The sequence below is a fragment of the Hemitrygon akajei genome, chromosome 10 (genome assembly GCF_048418815.1).
Source record: "Hemitrygon akajei chromosome 10, sHemAka1.3, whole genome shotgun sequence".
Taxonomy (NCBI): domain Eukaryota; kingdom Metazoa; phylum Chordata; class Chondrichthyes; order Myliobatiformes; family Dasyatidae; genus Hemitrygon; species Hemitrygon akajei.
The window spans coordinates 77,913,105-77,935,348 of record NC_133133.1 but is presented as its reverse complement, the minus strand read 5'-3'; the positions used below and the strand labels follow the sequence as shown (position 1 = coordinate 77,935,348).

At 43.5% G+C, this 22,244-nt stretch overlaps 1 pseudogene; it reads right to left on the bottom strand.

Moving 5' to 3' along the window:
• Nucleotides 1-1,029: 1,029 nt before the first annotated feature.
• LOC140734085 (interferon-inducible GTPase 5-like) lies at nucleotides 1,030-7,436 on the bottom strand (annotated as a pseudogene).
• Between the last annotated feature and the right edge of the window lie 14,808 nt (nucleotides 7,437-22,244).

Sequence of the window (22,244 nt, the reverse complement as noted above, 5' to 3'; positions counted from 1 at the left end):
TTTCATTTTTGAAATTGTTTCAGATATTGGATATGACACGCACTGATATAATCCAGAGCAGTTTCCTTCAAGTGATCATAAAGGATGGGTTGAAGAGAATACTAAGTGAGCTGAATTTATAGTTACAATTGAGATGTAAAGTTTTATGTTTATTTCAATAACATGTAATTTATTCTGTTATCTTACAATATTTTGCATTATTCCTTACTTTTTACATGGTGATTTACTAACAAGTTTTAATAAACTACTGAGAATAATTCCGACTTGCTGTGCTGTATGGGTAAGTGTTCATCTGAAACTCACAGAACCTGCAGAAGGGAGAGTTTATCAACAACTATTTGACAATTTTAAATGAGAGCTAAATGTAGAAGGCTTCATTGATCTCAGATCTTGCCGTGAGCTTTAGACCAAATTCTCTAACGATGTTTGTTTTAATTATTTGTAGGTTTTCTTGATGGTAAGTGAAGCTGAACCAGTTGATAAGCTCTGAACACAGGCTGGGAAAATCTTCCCAATAGTTGACATCAGAGGTTGGTAAGGTGGTTAGGGTGGCACTTGATATTTCAACCTAGGATTTATAACATCTCAATTGATACAGACATTTATGCACCGCACCCAAGTATCAGCTATCATTTTGCCTGTGCAGTTATATTTTAAACAAATAATTGGCTGAGTAATGCAAGGGGCTTCTGATTATTGCCTAGCAGCCCAACCAGCTGTGCTTTCTGGAAGCCAATGTTTATCAGGTACATCCTTTATGTACAACTCTGAAGGCAGATATAGCTTAATTTTAACGTTATTTCATAGAGTCACACTCTATTAATCTTGCACTGGTTTTCCAAATGGTACTGATTGGAAACTCCCTCCCAACCCCCTTCAGTAATGAATAAGATATTTCCAGGAACACATACAGGAGAAGTGAACATTGTTGAGTTGATTTACAGCACGATTTGGTGCTTGATGGGATGTCATCAAATTATTAAGCATGGTGTGATATAAACTCACTGGGTCGATACTTTTACAGTTCAGTTAATCAGTTTCAAAGGCAACTTTCACCACTCTCTCTGCATTCTCTGTAAGATCCTTCAGTGCAGCTTTCAGTATCTTGTAAGTCATGAGAAATGATGGGCCTGCTCCAAAAATGGAGCCAATGACTGGGACAAAGTCGAGAGCAAATTCCAGGGCTGAAACGGGAACAACAGCAACCCCCCAACCTAACCTCACAATTACATCTGGGGTTATATCTCCCAGCAATGGAGCTTTTACTGTCGCCTTCAGCTCTTCCACAGGTTTTCCTGCTCTGCTGGCCAGTCTTTGGAGAGAAGCATCATCCAGACCCAGACATTTCCGGAAGTGAACAATGGCTCCAATCAATATACCAATATCACAAGCGAGAGAGAAGCCGGGAACTGTGACAGCTCCCAATCCCTCAGAGATTGTTGCAAACATCCAGATAAGTTTTTTTCAGAATCTCATATTTCCTCTGAACTATCTCCACACTTAGATTTGGAAGGGCCAGGGCAAAGACCCTTTACTTTACATTATTTAGATCACCTTTGAGTCCTTCATTTAACTGAATTAAATCAAAATGAAGTGGCTCTAAACTGGATATCAGGAACACAGGTGGATCCGGAAACCCGGCCTCTGCCAACCTCCTGACACAGTCACTCCAAATCTTTTCCAGCTCTTCTTCTTCATTAATAACCTCCTTCTCTTTCCTCATGGAATCAAAATCATCATCAATCCTAGAGCGGACAAAATAGACCTTTTTCCCCAGCCGATTAATCTCTTTGGCAAGTTTAACATCATTTTCTTTGAATCAAAAAGCAGAGATTATGACAAAGAAATAATATATTTTGAAATTCATTTTTGTGAGATATTTAGCTGCTGGAAGTGCTGTGGTTCTGATCCCTGGCAGGTCCCAATAGCGAACATTGGGCAGAGTGGGATGTGAGTACCCGGTTGGCTCCATCGTTGTTTCTGTCGTCCCAAATTTAGCTGCTCCGGGATCAAAGCTTCAATGACCTCTCATGGTATTGATGAAGGTGGATTTTCCTGTACCTGATTCTCCCATCATTGCGATGTTAAGCTCTGTTTTGTCCATAGCAGTTACTTTCTCCTCAATCAGTGATTTAACATTTTCCACCCCTCCTGTTTCAAAATCAGACTTCAGTTTGCTCAGTTCTTTTGGTGTGAAGAATGAGGGGGTCTCAGTCTCTGCCACCTGTTCACTGAAAGAAAGTATGTTCCATTAAGTTCTCATCTGAAACAACTTCTATTTGTATTGTATTTCACATCATTCAAAGAATGTCTTCATGTCAATCCTTCCTGGTAATTATTGAAACACGTTTTGCTCTTACAATTTGCTACTGAATAACTATCTATACGGAGTTTGTTATTGTAATTTGCATAAGGATAAGTATCGGTTAATATGCTTTGACTTTGCTTAATCACCACAGATTTAACTAATGGAGCACGTAGATCTCGACCTGTTTGTCCACAGAGCAGCATCTCCCAGGCTAAAACATAATTGAGTGTGGCAAAGAGAACCAGACTCTTTCAGTAGGGACCAAGAAGAATGCATACTCATCGTGATGACCCAAGAACCATCAGTTCAAAGAGAATCAGCAGCAAAACCACCTCTCCCTCTACACCAAAAGAAAGGCAACATGATCATCAACGCACCCTCCAAACCCCCTACCTCACACCAAATGCAACAAGAACATTGGTTCTGCTCCCCACTCCATATTGACAAGTACAGTACTGTGCAAAGGTCTCAAGCATGTATGTATGTGTGCATTACATATATATAAAAACAAATAACAAAAAACTAAATAAAATAGAGATGCAGGATCAGGTGATGTGTTTTATCTGCATGATGTGGGCCCCATTGTGGTTCCTGGTGACCACATCTGCAGCAATATTAGTTACTCGAGGAACTCGGGCTCAAATTTTAGGAGCTGGAATCTGAACTTTGATGCATCAGGCAGGGCAAGAGTTATCTGGACTTTGTGCTCAGTCTGTAATCAGGGCCAAGAAGGTGTTAAAACATAGAAAACCTACAGCGCAATACAGGCCCTTCAGCCCACAAACATGCCAAACATGTCCCTACCTTAGAAATTACTAGGTTTACCCATAGCCCTCTATTTTTTCTAAGCTCCATGTACCTATCCAAAAGTCTCTTAAAAGAATCTATCGTATCCACCTCCACCACTGCTGCCAGCAGCCCATTCCACACACTCACCACACTCCGAGTAAAAAAAAAACTTACCCCTGATATCTCCTCTGTATCGACTCCCAAGCACCTTAAACCTGTGCCCTCTTGTGGCAGCCATTTCAGCCCTAGGAAAAAGCCTCTGACTATCCACACGATCAATGCCTTTCATCATCTTATACACCTTTATCAGGCTACCTGTCAGTGAGGCACTTGGGGGGAGGGGGTCCAAGAGGGAGTGTTGGAGGAGTCTCAGACCCTGAACTTGCCCAACAGGTCTGAAATTGAAGCAATACACACAAAATTCTGGAGGAACTCAGCAGGCCAGGCAGCATCTCAAGACAAGAGTAAACAATTGACATTTTGGGCTGAGACCCTTCATGTCTCAGCCCAAAACGTCGACTGTTTACTCTTTTCCCTAGATGTTGCCTGTCCTGTTGAGCTCCTCCAGCAATTTGTGTGTATAACTTTGAATCCCATCATCCTCAGATTTTCTCTTGTTTGAGATTGATGCTCTTTGTGAGGATGAGAATGAAGGCTGAAGGGAAGATGAGCAACTGAACCGTGGCACTGTGGTTAATGGAGTTGTTCAAGAAGGGGGAGAGAAGAGAAATGTAGTTGTATTTGATGATTGTATAGACAATGGAATAGCCACAATTCTCTGTCACAAGGATTGAGAGTCCAAGGCTGTGTTATCTGTCTGGGACACCCCATCATAATTGCAGGGAAATTATTCATGGCACAGGGAAAGGTTCAACTTTTGTGATTCATGTCAGTACCAGTGATCTTGGAAGAACAAGGGAAGAGTTCCCGCTAAGAAAAGTTAAGAAGCTAGGGACTAAATTAAAATGCAGAAATAAATATAACAATCTCTGGATTTCTTCCTGAGTAACGTGCAGTTTGCACAGGGTTAATGAGATCAGAAAGCTAAATGCATTGTCAAAGTTCGGTGTGGGAGAAGTGGGTTTCAATTTGTGGAATATTAGCACCAGTGTTGGAGAAATGGAACTGTTCCAATGAGACAGGCTCCACCTGAACTATGCTGGGACCAGAATCCTGGCAAATCACATAACTAGGGCTGTGGGTAGGGCTTTAAACGAAATTCTAGGGGGTGATTGAACAGGTTGGAAAAGTCAGGATAACATTAAAGGGAATGAGAATCCAGGGGAGGTTACAGAAATCTCCAAATTAATGTATAAGACAAAGTTTAGTAAGGGATAAGAATTTATCTTCAGACACATGGAGACAAAATTGAAAAGAGTGCTGAAAACTGAACTGAATCGGTTATATCTCAATGCATAATGTATATATAATAACGTAGGTGATCTCATAGCACAGTTATAGATTGCCAGATATGATGATGTGGGCATCACTGGGTCATGGTTGAAGGACGATCACAGCTGGGAGATAACGTCCAAGGATGTACATTGTATTAAAAGGACAGGCAGCTGGGCAGAGATGTTGGGATGGCTTTGATTGTTTAAAAAAAAATAGTCACTAAAAAGAAAAGGCTTATGACTGGAAGATGCAGTCCATGAGGGTTTAAAAAAGACCCTGATGGGAGCTTTATACAGGCCTCCAAATTGTAGTAAGGATATGGGTTACAAATTTCAAAGGAAGATAGAAAAGGCATGTAAAGGTAATGTTATGTTGGCCATGGATGATTACGATATGCAGATTTATTGGAAAATCAGTTTGGTACTCGATTCCAGGGGGAAGAGTTTATAGAATGCCTATAAGAAGGCTTCTTCAAACAGCTTCTGGTTGAGATCATGAGGGAAAATTCTGGATTGTTGTCTAATCAGATTTGATTAAGGGGCCTAAGGTAAAGGAACCCTTAGGAGACAGTCATCACACTAGTATAGAACACACCCTGCAGTTTGAGAGGAAGAAGATAAAAATGGATGTGTCAGAATTACAGAGCAATAAAGGGAATTACAAGCAGGAAAGGAGAGTGGGCCAAAGTTCACTGATAGGTAATACTAACAAGGATAATAGAAGAGTAATGGTTGAATGTTTTGAAAATAATTACTTCATTAGACATAGGAACAGAATTAGGCCATTTGGGCCATCGAGTCTGCTCTACTATTTCATCACGGCTGATCCATTTCCCCCTCAATACCATTTTCCTGTCTTCTTCCCAAAACCTTCATACCCTGACTAATCAAGTACCTATCAACCTCCACCTAAAATGTACTGAATAACCTGCCCTCCATAGCAGCCAGTGGCAATGAATTCCAGAGATTCGCTACCATGTCCTTAAAAAAATCATCTTCGTCTATGCTCTGTAAGAAAGTCCCTCTATTTGGAGGGTGTGCCCTGTGACCCTAGACTCTCTTATCATTGGAAACATCCTCTGTACATCCAAGGTACTTAGGCCTTTCAAAATTCAATAGGCTTCAGTGAGATTCCCCACCCCCCCATTCTACTAAATTCCAGCAAGTGAAGGCCCACAGCCGCTAATTGCTCCTCATACGATAATCCCTTCTTGTGAAACTCCTCTGAACCCTCTCCAATGTCAGCACATCTTTTCTTAAATAAGGGGCCCAAAACAGCTCACAATACTGAGAGGCTTCTCCAATGCCTTTTAAAGCCTCAGTATTAAATTGTTGCTTTTATATTCCCATCCACTCAAAATGAATATTAGTATCGAATTTTCCTTCCTCATCCCGACTCAGCCTTCAAATGAACCCTTGCAGAATTCTGCACAAGGAACCCCAACTCCTTTTGCACTTCAATTTTTAAAATTTCCTCCCCATTTAAAAAAGTAGTCTACATATTTATTCCTTCTACCAAAGTACCTGACCATATATTACCCAACTCTGTACTCCTTTTGCCACTTCTTTGCCCATTCTCCTAATCTGTCAAAATCTTTCCGTAGCCTCCCCGCTTCCGCATGACTACCTGTCCCTCCACCTATCTTTGTATCACCTGCCACAAAGCATCAATTCCATCATCCCAGTCATTGATATACAACGTAAATCAAGGATCTGTGATCAGACCCCAGCAGAACACTACTATTCACCGACAGCTAATTTGAAGACATACTGATAGCAATAAATAGTTGATCTTTCAGGCCAAGACTCTTTATCAGTCCTTTATCCCTCATCAGCTCTTTCTTCTCCTTTGCTGGTTGGCTGCCAGTGACTAGTGGTGTTCCATTGATGTCAGTGTTGAGGAAGCAGGAATTCTGCAGAAGGACTTGGACAGATCAGGAAATAGGAAAAGAAGTGACAGAAGGAATACAGTGTAGTGAAGTGTATGGTCAGGCATTTTGGTAGAAGGAATAAAAATATAGACTATTTTCTAATGTGGTAAGGAAGGAAGGCAAATGCAATGTTTGAGAGGACGAGAATATTAGAGGAAGGATGTGATGCTGAGGCTTTATCAGGGACTGGACAGATTGCACTTGGAGTATGTGAGCATTTTTGGACCCCATATCTACAAAAGGATATGCTGGTATTGTAGAGGGACCAGAGTATATTCACAGAAATGTACTGGAAGCTGAAAGAGTTAATGTATAAGAAGTGGTTGATAACTCTAGGCCTGTATTCATGGGAGTTAAGAAGAATGGGGAGGGGAAATCTTATTGAAACCTGTTGACACCCCTGTTGACATCCTGTGAAGCAGAAGTCATATTCATGCAGGATTACTCCTCACTTTCCTGTCATGAATCAAGCTCCAGCAGCAAGAAGTTGGACTGGTGCATCATGTCCTAACCAAAACAGTCAAAATTTTCACCAATACCACACAGAAGATGACGTGAATGACACTCACAAGATCTAATGATGCGGCTTGTTTATGCTATTCTACAATAAAATGACCACCAAAGAGAATAGACCAGGGCTTTAGTATGAGATAACATTTCCTCATGTATCTTCACCTCCGTCATGCACCATGCTTACGAGGAAAGGTACCTTTGCTCCATTAATGTCGCCAAGTCTATGAAATCATGAGCTGGGATCAGATTGATCCTGAATGCAGCTCTTCAAGAAGGCAGGTCCCAGCTACATGCTCAAGGCTGTTAAGAACTTGTAATAACTGCTGTTTTTGATGTCAATACCCACATCTCAAAAACAAACAAAAGGGATTTGATCTGCCTTTTACTAAAGAGAAATCTGAACACTGTACAGCTCTGCTCTGGCAGGTTTTGTTCACGCAGGAGAGCTGGGAAGAAACAATGTGTGTAATTTCTGACCTACCTGGAGCTTGACCCTCCCATTCCTGATCTCTGTCTCTCATTGGTTGGCCTGTATAACGATCCAGTGAGGACAGGGTTTAATCAGATGCTCTGGGAGCCTTTTTGTCTTTTCTACTGCATTGATAACAGAATGAGCTGTTTTTTTATACCAGACATATCCAAGACTCTGAGGGAAATCACCATTGGTAACATTTGGTTTAATGTATGTAAGCAACTAGAAAACACACAATTGCATTTACTCACTTGCCTTAGTCAACCTGAAGAAAGAGATTCTGAGGGCAGTCGTGCTTCCTCCTCAATGTTCTTAGAAAGAAGCACCTATTATGAAGCTCAGGATTTTTAGAACAGAAGGTGAATGGAAATGGTCAAAGTTATTGTACTCTCAAAGATCATCATAAATCAGTCCCCACCTTGAAGTGACATGAACCGAAACCCGTCTGCTGCAAAATGTCACCTTACTGTCTCAATGGAAAGACCATGGCTATCACTTTGAGAAAAATAGCGTTTTACTCTCCCACTCCCAGCAATTAATTCACAGAGATGTGTTATTTCTATAGACAGCAGATGTCCGTGAAATTGCAATTAAATTAAAATTTTAAAAAGTTGACTTGTCAAGTACCTTTTCTGTCTTCACAGAAAGGAATAAAATACTTAATATATAGTTAAATACTAAACTAAAACAAGAGGAGGATATTTTTCAGTGTTCTATCCATAAAGCATTGATAAGTGAGAATACAGTGAGACAATTTTACACCGTGGAGTAAATTCTAACTGGCTGCATCACCATCGGGTATGGAGATGGGTGGGTGACCACTGCAGTGGATCAAAATAAGCTGCAGAATGTTATAAACTCAGCCAGCTCCATCATGGGCACTAGCCTCCCCAACATCCATGACATCTTCAAGAACCAATGCCTGAAAACGGCGGCATCCATCAGCACCAAGGACATGCCCTCTGCTCATTGCTATCATCAGGGAGGAATGACAGGAGCCTGAAGACACACATTCAACGACTTCTATAGTTTAGCGATTCCAATGCTTATCCGGATAAGAGCTGTCCTTACTGGAACTAGAGAGGCCGGGGGAATTGTGTTTTAGCTCCCAACCATCATCTGCGTGAGGACCAACCATCCCCTTCCCCCAACTCCAGTTTCTCTCCATTTAAACATCATGCTTTTCACAACAAACCTTCTGGTTTTACAACTTCTCACTTCCCACTTTAGCTATGTCCCCAAAACCTCTCTTCTAATCTATTTTGTTTCTCTCTTTAAATAACATCTTAAAATAGCAACACCGCACTTGAAATCTCAGCAACGCTCTGCTAGATGGCTCCAGCAACTTCCTCGGAAACTTTCCTCAGGAAGGCACGGGACGGCCAATATGAACTGTGTTCTAACTCTCCATGGGCACCTCGTCCGCATGGAAACTTGAAAGACGAGCCCGCAAACCGCTGAGCCCCACACCTTCTTCTCAAAGACCGCGGGTCATAGGGTTTTGTTAGTCTCTGTACCTTGTGTTAACCGGCTTGTGATGACATCTCATTCAGTGCTGGGAAAGTGAACTAAACGAAAGCTGGAACTTGTTTCTGGGCGGTTTGCAATAAGCTTTTGTATTGAAACACCTCGGGTTGTTTTAATTGTGATTTGCATCATGCAGCTGTCTCGTTTCCTGAAAATACCCTAACTTTTCATGTACCCGACTACTTTTTATTTATTGTGTTTTGTACTACTTGTTTAACTAGTCAATATACACATATATACTTAGTGTAATTCAGTTGTCCATACATTTCGCAACATGTGCCGGTGATATTAAACCTGATTCTGATTATCGATTTAGGGCAGTTCGCTGCTGCTGTTACGCGCTCAGCTTCAATTTCATTCGAAAACCCGCAGATCCCCGATGTAAAATCCCACATGCTGTACAAGTAAAAGAGGTAGAAAATAGAATAAATGTAACAACTGTTCAGGAGTTTTCTCAAATTGTTGCCACTTTATATTGATTTTACGGTTGTTTACACTGAGACCCTGCTTGCAAACTCGTAGGATATCCCGCCCATAATTTTCTCAGTCGAATCGTATTAAATTTATGTAACGGGAACAAATAGACTGAGTTTGTCATTCAATTTCCTGTCTTTTCCTGCACTGGATCTTTGATCAAGGAGGCTCCGTCAGTGAAGGCCCGCTTTGATCGGCAGTCCATTGCGATTTGTATTTCTGTGCTTCCGCTCTCATTCACAGTTGACCTCTCCAAAAGGTACACCCAGATTGATGGGTGTTATCCAATGAGAAATAAAGATATACATGAGATTACTTGTTGCCGGGTAACTATTCTTTTCATTCTGCTGGTTCAGTGTATGACTGCAGACGATACACTCAGAAAACGTGTACTTACAGAATGATCCCAATTAACTACAATAGTTAAATTACCGCAACGCCCTCTGTTACACCTGAATTTATATCTTCCCTAATCCTTCAGCCAGCCAGCTACATCGAGGATAATTTACCGCAGCCGACTAGCTGAAAGTGTCATGTCTTTAGGATGTGGAAGGACATATCAGCCTCCGGGAAACTGAGGATCACGGAGAGAATATTCAAACTGCCCTCTGTGTCAGGATCGAAGCCTGGTTGCAAGGTTTTGCAGATAAATCAATCCAGCACCATGATATCGATGTAGGATTTCATCAGGTCCTAGTGGCAGGTAAAACCGATTTCAAGTGGATCATAAATAGCATTCTTTCCACTAAAGTCAGAAATAAATCAGAAGGTGGATGTTTTCTCAATACTGCACAATAGTCAATCCCATTCGCAACAAACAAACCAATCTTTGCCTGCAGGCAGCGAGATGTCGCGGAGTGGCACAATGGCAGAGCGGGAGGTGCTGCTGTCCTGTCCTCCTGACCTCCGATGATGTCTGTGTATGGAATGTGCATGTTTTCCCATCGCCGTGTTGGTATTATTAGTGTATTCCAGTTTCCTCTCCTATATCAAAGACATGCGATTTGGTGGGTGAATGGATCACTCGAAATTCACCCCAGTTTAGTTGGATAGGGAACATGAGGATTTGAATAGCATGCGAGAGACTTCTATAAATATAAAAAAATTGAGAAACAAGTTTCTATAGAAGCACAGTGGGGAGTATCCTAACTGGTCAGATTACATTTTATCCACATTCCAGCAACACGTCATCATGGCGACTGGGGGAGAAACAGATTGGAACATGGTTATACAACTGACACGGTATTTACAAAGCCATCCCACTCCCTCATCCTGGCCTCTCTGAGCCCATCTCCATAATCCCAGCATTCCGACCACTGCTGAACACGAAGAAACCAGTCAAGAAGTCCATCACTGTCTGTCTGGCATAATGAGGCAATCGCCATGCTTCAGGACTATTTTGATCAGATTAACCGGCAGATGTTCACAGAATTGCCAGAAACTGAGAGGACATAGACCTCCAGTAATATAACTCATCTGTCGCTGGCTACAGCAGTAAATTTCAACGTTGGTGACTAAAGTATTGTCATCTCACTGTCCAACCAAAACCCCTGGCTGATCCCTGAGGAGAGCTTCCTATTAAAAGCCAAGGACACTGCCTTCAATTTTAATGAGAGAATGGATCCTAGAGCCTGAAGAAACCTCATTTTAGGCATCAGGAGGGCCAAGATCACCTCACCTCATAAAAGATCAAGAAAACCTGTCCAATAATGATCCCCGTCGTATGTAACTGGGCAGCAAGAGTATTATGCAAGGATAAACCTTGTAACAGTCATGCCTCCCTCTCTGACACTCTAAACAAATTTAATGCATGCTTTGAGGCCTGCAACACAACACCAGCCACAAAATCTACCCCTCTCCCAGGTGAGCAGTAACTGTAGCAATGGCAAACATAGAGTCAACTTCCATAAGGCAGCCGAACCAGACAATATCCCGGGTCGAGTTCTCAAGGAGTGTGCACACAGCTCACTGATGTCTTCAGGGACATCCTCAACACATCACTCATCCAGGTTACAGACCCCACGTGTTTTTAATCAGCCACCATCATCCCTGTATCAAGCAACTACACACCTTCACAACTAAATAGCTGCTGCCCAGTAGCACCAACACCAATCATCATGAAGTGCATTGAATGGCTGCTAATCAAAAACTCCATTCCTGCCACAATGGACACTCAACAATAAGCTTACCAACAGAACCCTCTATGACAGATGGCTTACCATCTGTCATGTACCTGGTCCTGACACACCTTGCAGGCAACAACACTTATGTCAGAATGCAGTTCTACATTCAACACTATTGTCCCACAGACCTTGGTGAACAAACTGCTACACCTACTCCTCTGTCTGAATACACCACTGTGCAACTGGGTGTTGGACTTCCAAACCAACAGACCTCAGATAGTCAGGATGCACAACTGCACCTTCCTCCCCATCATCCTCAAAATGGGATCCTCCCCAGGGCTGTGTGTTGAGCCCATTAACTGTACACTCTGCTCACATGTGACTGCATGGCCAAAGACATTATAGTAATCACATTGTCAAGTTCACCTATGGCATTAAGAGTGCTGGGGCTCATCATCAACAACAATAAGATGGATGACTTGGCCTTCAGAGAGGGGAGCTGGGAAGAGCTCAAAACCTGGTGCCAGGCTAATAACCACTTCCTTAATATCGCCAAATCAAAGGAGACAGTTATTGATTTCAGGAGAACTTGCACCAGTCACACCTCTTTACATCAGCAGCACAACAGTGGAAATTGTTAGCAGATTCAAACTGGTAGGAGTGCACAACTTTTCATGATCCTGAAACACATTCTATATGATCAGGAAAGTTCACCAAAGTCACTACTTTCTATACTATTCCATACTAAAGTCGTTCTACAGTTGCACACTAGAGACCATCCTAACAAGATGCATCACTACTTGGTATGGAAACTGCACTGCAGCACCAGGAAGGCTCTGCAAAGGGTAGTCAAAGCTGTCCAATGCATCCCCAGCACCAGTTTATTCCCCGTTAAGGACAAACAGCAGATACAGAAAAATACCAGTAACATCATGAAGGATGCCACCCACTCTGTTTGTGGATTGTTTGTCCCACTCCCATCAAGGACGAGGCTATTAGGGCCATCAGAAACAAAAATAGTTATTTTGCCCAAGCAGTAAAGCTGATCAACATCTCCACCCTCTAACCCAGCCCTCCACACCCCTACCCCCATTACTTTATTTTCTGTCAGTCACTTACTGTACAAATGCTCCTGTGACTAGCATCATTTTATAGCCATGCAATCAATCTTTGTATATAAACTTCTGTATTTATATTTATTATTTTTTATATTATTGTGTTCTTTACTTTATTGTGTTTTTCTTATCCTGCATCTGTTACAATGAGCGTAGGAATTGGACCCAAGTGCAGGACACAGGCACGGAGATAGAGTTGGATGCTTACATGGAAGTGAATGTTGGACAACAAACAGGAGGAGCCTGGACACGGAGTCGGGACTTGGACACGGAACGACAAAACCAAATAACAACAGATAATTCGTATCTTGACGCAGAGTAGTGGCAAACGGCCTGCAAAACTCAGCTAGACACGAGACGACAAAAGCAAACAACAACAGACAATTTGACACCACTAGTCGCCGGCAGCTAACCAGAAAAGGCACCCCCGTTTCCACTCTTTGTATCCTACCATTGCCATGTTTGTATGTTTTCTGTTATGCCAGGGGCCTCATGTATGGCACCTTGTTTCAAAGGCCTTCTGAAAATCCAAGCACACAACATCTGTCAGACAAGATTTTTCTTGAGGAAACCATGTTGACTATGGCTTACTTTATCATGTGCCTCCAAGTACCCTGAAAAAACATCGTTAACAATGGACTCCAAAATTTTCCCAACCACTGAGGTCAGACTAAATCGCATAAATGTTCCCTTCCTCTGACTCTCTCCCTTCTTGAAGAGTGGAGGGACAGTTGCAATTTTCCAGTTCTTCTGGAACCATTCTAAAAACTGGTGATTCTTGAAATATAATTAATAATGCCTCTGCAGTCTCTTCAGCCATATCTTTCAGAATCTGGGGTGTACACCACCTGCTTTATATTCCCTCAGAGTTTCAGTATCACAAGAACGAAAAGGCCGAACGGCGTGATGAGTGCCGTTTTGGGGACGTCGTCCGGATGCATCGGGATTTGATGGTATCCCCGGACAAGGTCTACCTTGGAGAAGATCCGTGCGCCGTGCAGGTTTATTGCAAAGTCCTGAATGTGCGGCACAGGGTAGCGGTCCGGTGTTGTAGCTTCGTTCAGCCTGCGGTAGTCGCTGCATGGTCTCCAGCCCCCTGTTGCTTTGGGCACCATGTGCTGTCGGACCGCAGTATGATCCCCAATCCCTCCATCCTCTTGAACTCCTCCTTCGCCAGTCGGAGCTTTTCCGGGGGGAGCCTTCGAGCACGGGCGTGGAGGGGTGGTCCCTGTGTCGGGATGTGGTGCTGTACGCCGTGTCTGGGCATGGCTGCCGTGAACTGCGGTGCCAGAACCGATGGGAAATCCGCCAGGACTCTGGTGAAGTCGTTGTCGGACAGCGCGATGGAGTCTAGGTGAGGGGCTGGCAACTGGGCTGCACCCAGGGAGAACGTCTGAAAGGTCTCGGCGTGGACCAGTCTCTGCCTCGGCAGGTCGACCAGTAGGCTGTGAGCTCGCAAAAAATCCGCACCCAGAAGCGGCTGGGCTACGGCGGCCAGTGTGAAGACCCACGTGAACCGGCTGGAGCCGAACTGTAGCAGCACCGTACGGGTGCCGTAGGTCTTTACTGTGCTGCCGTTCACGGCCCTCAGGCTGGGACCCGGTGCCCTGTTGCGGGTGTCGTAACTCGTCGGAGGTAAGACGCTGATCTCGGCACTGGTGTCGACCAAAAACCGGCGTCCCGACCTGTTGTCCCACACATACAGGAGGCTATCCCGATGGCCAGCCGCCGTAGGCATCAGCGGCGGCTGACCCTGGCGTTTCCCGGGAACTTGCAGGGCGGGCGACAGCGGCGGGCTTCTGCGCCCCACCGCTGGTGGTAGAAGCACCGTTGTTCGTTGGTCTCCTCACCCCTGCTTCTGGGGTTAGCGGGCTCTGTGGCCGGGCCTGGACTGGTTTGCTGCTGGGAGCGTGGCCTGGTGATCTGTGCGACAGACGCCCCACTCTCCTTCTTGGCTTTCCACAGCAAGTCCGCCCGGGCTGCCACCTTCCGGGGGTCGCTGAAATCCGCGTCGGACAGCAGCAGGCGTATGTCCTCGGGCAGCTGTTCCAGGAATGCCTGCTCAAACATGAGGCAGGGCTTCTTGTGTTCTCCGGCCAGGGAGAGCATCTCGTTCATCAAAGCCGATGGCGGCCTGTCTCCAAAACCATCCAGGTGCAGTAAGCGGGCAGCTCGCTCGCGCCGTGAGAGTCCGAAAGTCCTTATGAGCAGGGCTTTGAATTCTGTGTATTTGCCGTCCGCTGGAGGCGACTGTATGAACTCCTCAACCTGGGCCACTGTGTCCTGGTCGAGGAAGCTCACCAGGTAGTAGTAACGTGTGGCATCCGAGGTTATCTGCCGAACGTGGAATTGGGCTTCTGCTTGCTGGAACCATAGGTGAGGTCGCAGCGTCCAGAAGCTTGGCGGTTTTAACGAAACTGCATGAACAGATGCGGTGTCGTTCATCTCCGGTCCAAATATCGTTTGGGCCGTCGGGGTCACCAATTGTAGCGGTGTGCTACACACAGCGCTGGAATAAACGACACGCAGTCGGTGAGCTGCAGTTGCAAAAAGAGATTTATTCAAACTTCGCGGCCTTGCTTTAAAGCCTTCCTTATCCCGCGCTCCCCGGACGGGAATGCTGTAGGGGGCACGTACTCACAGTCCCGTCCCGCACGCGGGCTTTTTCCCCTTGCTGGTGAAGCAGGCTTGACGCCCTCTTTGTGACCGGCCTCAATGCCGGCGCGCGCCGCTTTGTGAGCCGGTTCGAGTGCGCTGGGAAGTGGGTCGCCCCAACACTATATTTGTAATTAGACAACATTTATTCCCACAGGTGTCACTAACTGTTGAATCTTCACATACTGAAATAAATCTCAGCGGCTTTGACACGCCCTGGCATTTTGGTAAAATATGTTCAAACCTTACTCTTACACATCACGTGCCGGTGAATTAATGTTTTCACTTGGTCTGCCAATGACTACCGGCTGTGGACTCTGCCAAGATTTTAAAAGAAAGTTTGTCATGATGACGGGAACCCTGTGTTCTCTCGAGTCCGAGTGATGCACTGTGTGGAGATGGACGAATAACGAGATTCCGAGAGGCTGAATGCTTATGTCCCATTAGTGCACAATACCTACCCTCACACCACCTTCTGCCAATCGACGTACTCTTTCATATCATTGCCAAACGATTCTGAGGAACTATAATTGTTTCAACTCATCTAGTTTGGAGAGATCCTGTTGGCGTTGCCACCAAGCATCAGCAAATCCATGCATGTTACTTTCTCCGGGAACCGAGACCAGATAATGAAAAGAGTAATTTTCTCGGAAAGCTCATGTAGATGCTGAATATTGATAATGATATTATATTCAAACTTGAGACTATATTGTCACAGTGCGATATATCCACGCATAGTCCATTGATGCAAACTTACCTTGTTTAGATTCTGCCGTTTTTAAGCCATGTTTGAAAACAAGCGGTGCAATTATCTTATTCAATTATAGTTCTTGAGAAAATCGGTATTGGATCATGGAGAAGTCACAAGTGTGCCTCTGTTTAACACAAGCATTGTTTGGTAAAGCCAAATAATTTGCATCGGAAGGAATAATGGGGGAAAACGACAGTCGGAACAAAAACAATCTGTCTCCAAATACCAGTGTTGGTCTTTGCTCGTAGATACTCTGACGTGTTTTCGTATTTAATTTTATAAATGGGATAAAACAAACGATAATCGGAAGGCTGGAACAATGAATAATTTGGAAATCGAAGCAGTTAACAGCACTATTTTGTCCCAGTGGAATATTATTTCCTGATTTTCTTTCACTCACATTGTTACAAAAATTCACTCAGGAAAATAATCTGATTATAAAGGAATGTAATTTTCGGAAAAGTACAGGACTATAACAGCATCGATAGTCTATATAGACGATGAGTATTTTAGAATATCAATCTCTTACTCACGGGGTCACACATCAATATGAGTTTGTATGTATAACAGGAAAATATGTGCAAATTATCGTTTCCTTATTATGTGAAACAGAAAAAAAATCTAGTATTTTATCAACGCTCAACATCCTGGAATAATTCCAAGTATTTCATCACATAGAACACTCCGATTTAATCGATTTTAAACCAGTCGGCCACCATAAAACAACGAGCGGTTAACTATCCGTGTCCAATCAGTACAGAGTTTAAAACGGCCTATAAAGATAATGGCAATTCTCTGAGAATATTCAATCTGAAATTCGAAAAGAATGTAAACCTTTTGTCTGAACAAAATATTCGCTGCACGGAGTACTCTCAACCTCTCATAACCGCTTCATACAAATCAACACCAGACCCGAAACCGGCAGCCGCGAAATTTGTGGAGAAAAAGCTGGGTAATTATTTTTTAAATATTATTCTCTTCGCTCATCAGTTCATGACCCAGGTCAGAACTGCAATCAAAGTGACGATGAAACTTAGGTACTGCATTGAGACTGGCTGAATGTGGTGGATTATTGCTGTGAGAGCACGGGCGTCACTCCGGCCGTCAAGTGCAGACCGCCAGGAGTTCGAAGTGACAGGATTTTAGAGGAGCTGGATGAACGTCCATCGTCTGGTTACAGAGAAATGCAGAGATTTTTTGTAAAGTTAACTATTCATTTCTAATGACATTAGTTTAGCAGTAGCAGTTGGATCTTGTGTTGCTTTGGTGTATTCAATTTGAATAACTGACCCACAATCCTGCCGAAGGGTTTCGGCCCGAAATGTCCATTGTACTTTAATGCCTGGTCTGGTGAGTTCCTCCAGCAATTTGTGCGTATTCCACGGCATCTTCTTCAAAGGTGGTGTTCGGAGAAGAGAGTTACTGCGGAAGTTCGAAGCACGTTACCAAAACGTGTAAAATTAGTCAGCTCCATCATGGGCACTAGCCTCCGTAGTGTTGAAGACATCTCCAAGGAGCGGTGCCTGAAGAAGGTGGTGTTCATCATGAAGCACCCCCACCACCCAGGACCTGCCCTCTTCTCATTGTTACCGTCGGGAAGGAGGCACTGTAGCCTGAAGGCACAGACTCAGCAATTCAGGAACAGCTTCTTACCCCACCCCGCCATCCGATTCCTAAAAGGACGTTGAACCCATGAACCCGACCACACTACTTTTTTTTTAAAAAAAATCTGTTTTTATTCTGTTTTTTTCGCACGACTTGTTTTAATACACACAGACACACACACACACACACACACGTTTCCTCTGTATTTGTTTATCATGTACTTCATTCTACTGCTGAATAAAGTTACAGTCACTATAAATGCGATATTAAAGCTGATTCTGAAGTAATTGTTTATTGCTTATTTAATCTTGTTGTGTAACTTGGACAGATTTAACAAGTGTATTGAGTGTTTAATGTTGCCGTTTCTATAGTCTGGGTGACTTGGATGAGCGTTTGTTTGATTTCCATGGGAGTGAAGTGTTTCACTGCTGGCTTGTGAAGAAACAGTTGCTGTACGTACCCGCAGTCAGCTTCAGTTGTTTCATCCATCGAACCCGCGAATCTGATTCCGTAAAACAATATTGAAGGAAACTAACGAGTTTTACTGGATTTTGTTTTAAATGGGAGGAGTGCGGGAGTCCGCTCGATTGTTGTATGCTGTTCACATTACTACATAAAAATTTAATGAAACCCGGAACACTTTCATTAATAATAAAACTAACAATAATTGTTAATGAGCAGTTACAAAAAGTGACGAAGAATCGTCAACAAGAGACAATCGCATCAGAAGCATTTCAGGGTGTTTCTGTTTAAAAATAACCCACTACAAAAAGTGCAGCACTTGAACAAAAACAAAGAATCAACGACGGTCGAATCAGATTTCGGAGACACTCTCGGGAGCAAATCAAGATTCAAGATTCATTTATTTTCCAAGAATGTATAAGTTATACAAACTTGTGATCTGCTTGCTCACAGGTAGCCACAAATCAAGAAACCCGAAAGAACCCAAGTAAAGAAAAATATTTAAAAATAAACAAGACCAATACTCGTACGTGACAAATGCTCCTGCCTCACCTAATGGACGAAAGACCACCAGACATTAATGCCCTTGATGTCAAACTCATCTGACTACCCCTCAGAGGTATGTCTGTCTTTGTTGGCATTAGTCTGGGTGACCACCGCACAGTTCTCTGGAGAGATAAATTCCGCATTCAAGCCAAGGACATACTTATTGAAGCACATTACACTAATAACTTCACTAAGTCCAACCCTACATCCTCATTGTGAAAGGTGAAATGGGTAAGGCGGGCCAATAGGGCTCTGGTGCAGTTGTACAGGCCAATACCCTATATCATGATCATCACCAGGTGCCGTGCCCAGTCTGAGCTTTGATTACCATGGCCCACACAATCCTGTTTTGGGTCAAGTGGATCAATTCATTGGTATTCATTTCCAGTTCTCTCTCTGCTGTCTCCATCATCTTTCCATAATTACCGTGCATTCTAACTCCTCTTTCCTAATCACATGTCCAATGAAGTTACATTGCCTTTTCATGACTCATACATTATTTCTCTTTTTGTGCTTGCTCTGTTCATGACATCCTCGTTAGATATTTGTCCATGATATTCTTTGCATCCTCCTCAAAAACCACATCTCTGCTGCTTCAATTCATTTCCTCACGTTACTAGATATTGTCCAACATTCTGAGCCATATAACATAACTGGATAAATGTAAGATTTCAGTACTGTGAGGCGGGTTATCATGCCTAGTTGCTATTGGTCAATATACTCTTCATTCTCCTGAAGGTGTCTTTTGCCATCCCTATTCTCCTTTTAGCGTCTATGTTACACCTGCCATCTGATGTCACCCAGCTTCCTAAGTAGCAAAGGTTCTGTACTTGTTTGATGTCTTCCCCGTTTATTCTCAGCCTGCAGATAGGATTCTCCTTCTTTTTGGATCGCCATACCTTCTGTCATTTTCCAATTCATGGATAGACCCATTTTTGCACTTTCTTCAACAACTATATCAATTAAGTCTTGTAGTTTTTCCTCCGTTCTTGCAATTAACACAATGTCATCTGCATATCTGAAATTATTGATGTTTTCACTGCCAACTTTGATTCCCAAGATGTCTCTTATTTTTTGTAATTTTGTTTCAATGCACACATTAAACAAATCAGGGGCGAAACCACACCCTTGTCTGGTATGCTTCAACCCAGCCTCTCACAACACTTCACTCTGGAGGAAAGCACCCGTCGCGGTCCGTATTGGGTTCCCTTTAAATCTACCTAGTTTGTGTTATGATCCAGGCCGTTGACTCCTTGTTTCCCTTTAATTCCCTGTTTTCCTGTGTCCCTCAGGCTTGGTGATTAAAGGCAATTTACTCTCAACCAAACCGGTAGTTTAAAAGTCTCCGGCTTCAGCCATTCGAGGCGAGAGCGTTAACAACGTCACAGAAGCCAGTGCAAGCCAAAGTCATCTAGCCGGAGCCAACTAAGTTTCATGCCAGAGCAAGCCAAGTCTCCTCCCGAAGCAAGTGTCAGCAAGCCGCCTTCCCTTGCCAGAGCGGGTCCGGCAAGGTTAACCCGCCAGGGTGAGTCAGGAGCTCACCGCTGCTTGGAGCAAACTTGTGCACAGTTATAGTACCGTCTATCATTGTGTGGTCTCTGTATCCGTGTCATGTGTTTAAGGGGTCCTAGCCCTGTACCCTAGAAAGGTCCCGACCCTGTGTCAGGAAGGATCCCGACTCCGTCCTGTGACTAAGGAGGATTCCCAGCTCAGTGTTTTATGTCTTGTGTCTGAGTCTGTCCCATGAATAAGAAGAGTCCCGGCTCCATGCCCTATGTCTAAGGAGGAGTCCCAGCTCAGTGTTCTATGTCCTGTGTTCCAGTATCAAGTCCTGGCTCTGAGGTTCCAGTATCGAGTCCTAGCCCAGACCCTGAGTCCTGGCCTAGTCCAGGGCCTGAGTTCTTGTCCATTACCCCATTCCCGTTTCCATTTTGCTCTCCTTGATTTCTCTCTGTTCTATCCTTGTGTCACAGCTCTCCTTGTAACTAGTAATAAACTCTATTTAGTTAAACCCATAAAATAGTGTGTTTTGTGTCCTGGATTTGGGTCCTCCCCAAGCACCCTTGCCCCTGCACTGTGGCAGTACCACTTGCAATAGTGATTTAGGTTACCATGCTCTTTGTGGGCACTGGTACGACTGAAGCCTACTTGAAGCTGGTGGGTTTCAAATACTGCTGAAGCAAGAGGTTGAAGATATTCCTGAATACTCTTGCCAATTGGTTGGCATAGTTCTTCAGTAATCGGCCATATACTCCATCCAGACCGGATGCGATAGACTGACACAGATTTCCGTGGAGCCCATGTCATTGGGTATATTTAAAGCAGAAATTGAATGATTCAGGATTGGTAAGGGCATCAAGATTATGGGAGAAAGCAGGAGAATGGGGTGGAGAAGGAAAATAATTCTGCTATTATTGAATGACAGAGCAGACTCAATGGGGCAAATGACCCAATTCTGCTCCTATGTCTTGTGGTCTAAATGATGATGGTTGTATTTATTGCTGTCTTGCATCTTCACTTATTCTGCATTTTCTTCTCCTTTCCTGCAATACAGTAAGTTATCCATCCCACTGAGTAAACTGGCCTTCAGAGCAATGCCTTCATTCCACCTAATTCCCAGCAACCTGTTATTCATTGTACACCTGTCTATCAACTGAGACACCCTGTAATTCACCTTCAACCAACCTACACATCAACAGTTTACGTTGGTCTGCTAACATTGCAACTTGTGTGTTGAGAAATGAGAGGAAACTGCAGCAGCTCAGTAAACCACAAAGAGAATATTTCAATTTCTGCAGACAGAACAGAGCAAAGGATAGAACCAGAGATGCAGTTTCTTACAGATAAATCAATTCAGTGCCATGCTCAACCATTTTAAGTGCCCCGTAAATGCCTTCCTTTCACTGCAGGATCAAAAGTGTGATGTTTGCTGAAGAAGGACAACATTTAATTTCATTCGTAATTAAGCAAAACCTTTTCGTACCTGCACATCACACAACAAGACAGGAAGGTGACTCTACGGTACTTCAGATAACGCAGCTGGCTCATGCATTCAGTGAACTCAGTTTAATTTTCTCTGTGTTGTCTGTGTGGAGTCTGCAAGCTCTCTCTCTCTCTGTCAATCTCTGTTTTGATGGGCCATCCACTCTCCCCTACAGTCTAAAGATCTGTTGCAAGATAAATCCATTGGGTGATGAGATAACTGGGGACATGTTGGGCTGGTGAAAGATATAGAACACAAGGACATAAAAGGGTGACTGTTCCGGAGTTAGGAAAAATCTCATGGCCTGAATATTTACAGATATCTTAAATCAACATGTGAAGTAGAAATAACAAACATAATAACATGAAAACATGAAAGAAATAGGAAACATTCAGATATGGGATAATCAAAACAAAAGTTACACTCCTCCAGCTGAAAACCAGACTGAAAAATCACTAAAGGACAATCTAACCGCTCAGAACAGTATCATTGCTAATTCCTCACTGGTCAAGTATATGACAAGACCAGAAAAACGAAAACGGTGGCTGGAAGAGGAGTCAGGGAGGTCAAAGGCATAGCATCCACCAACGAATATC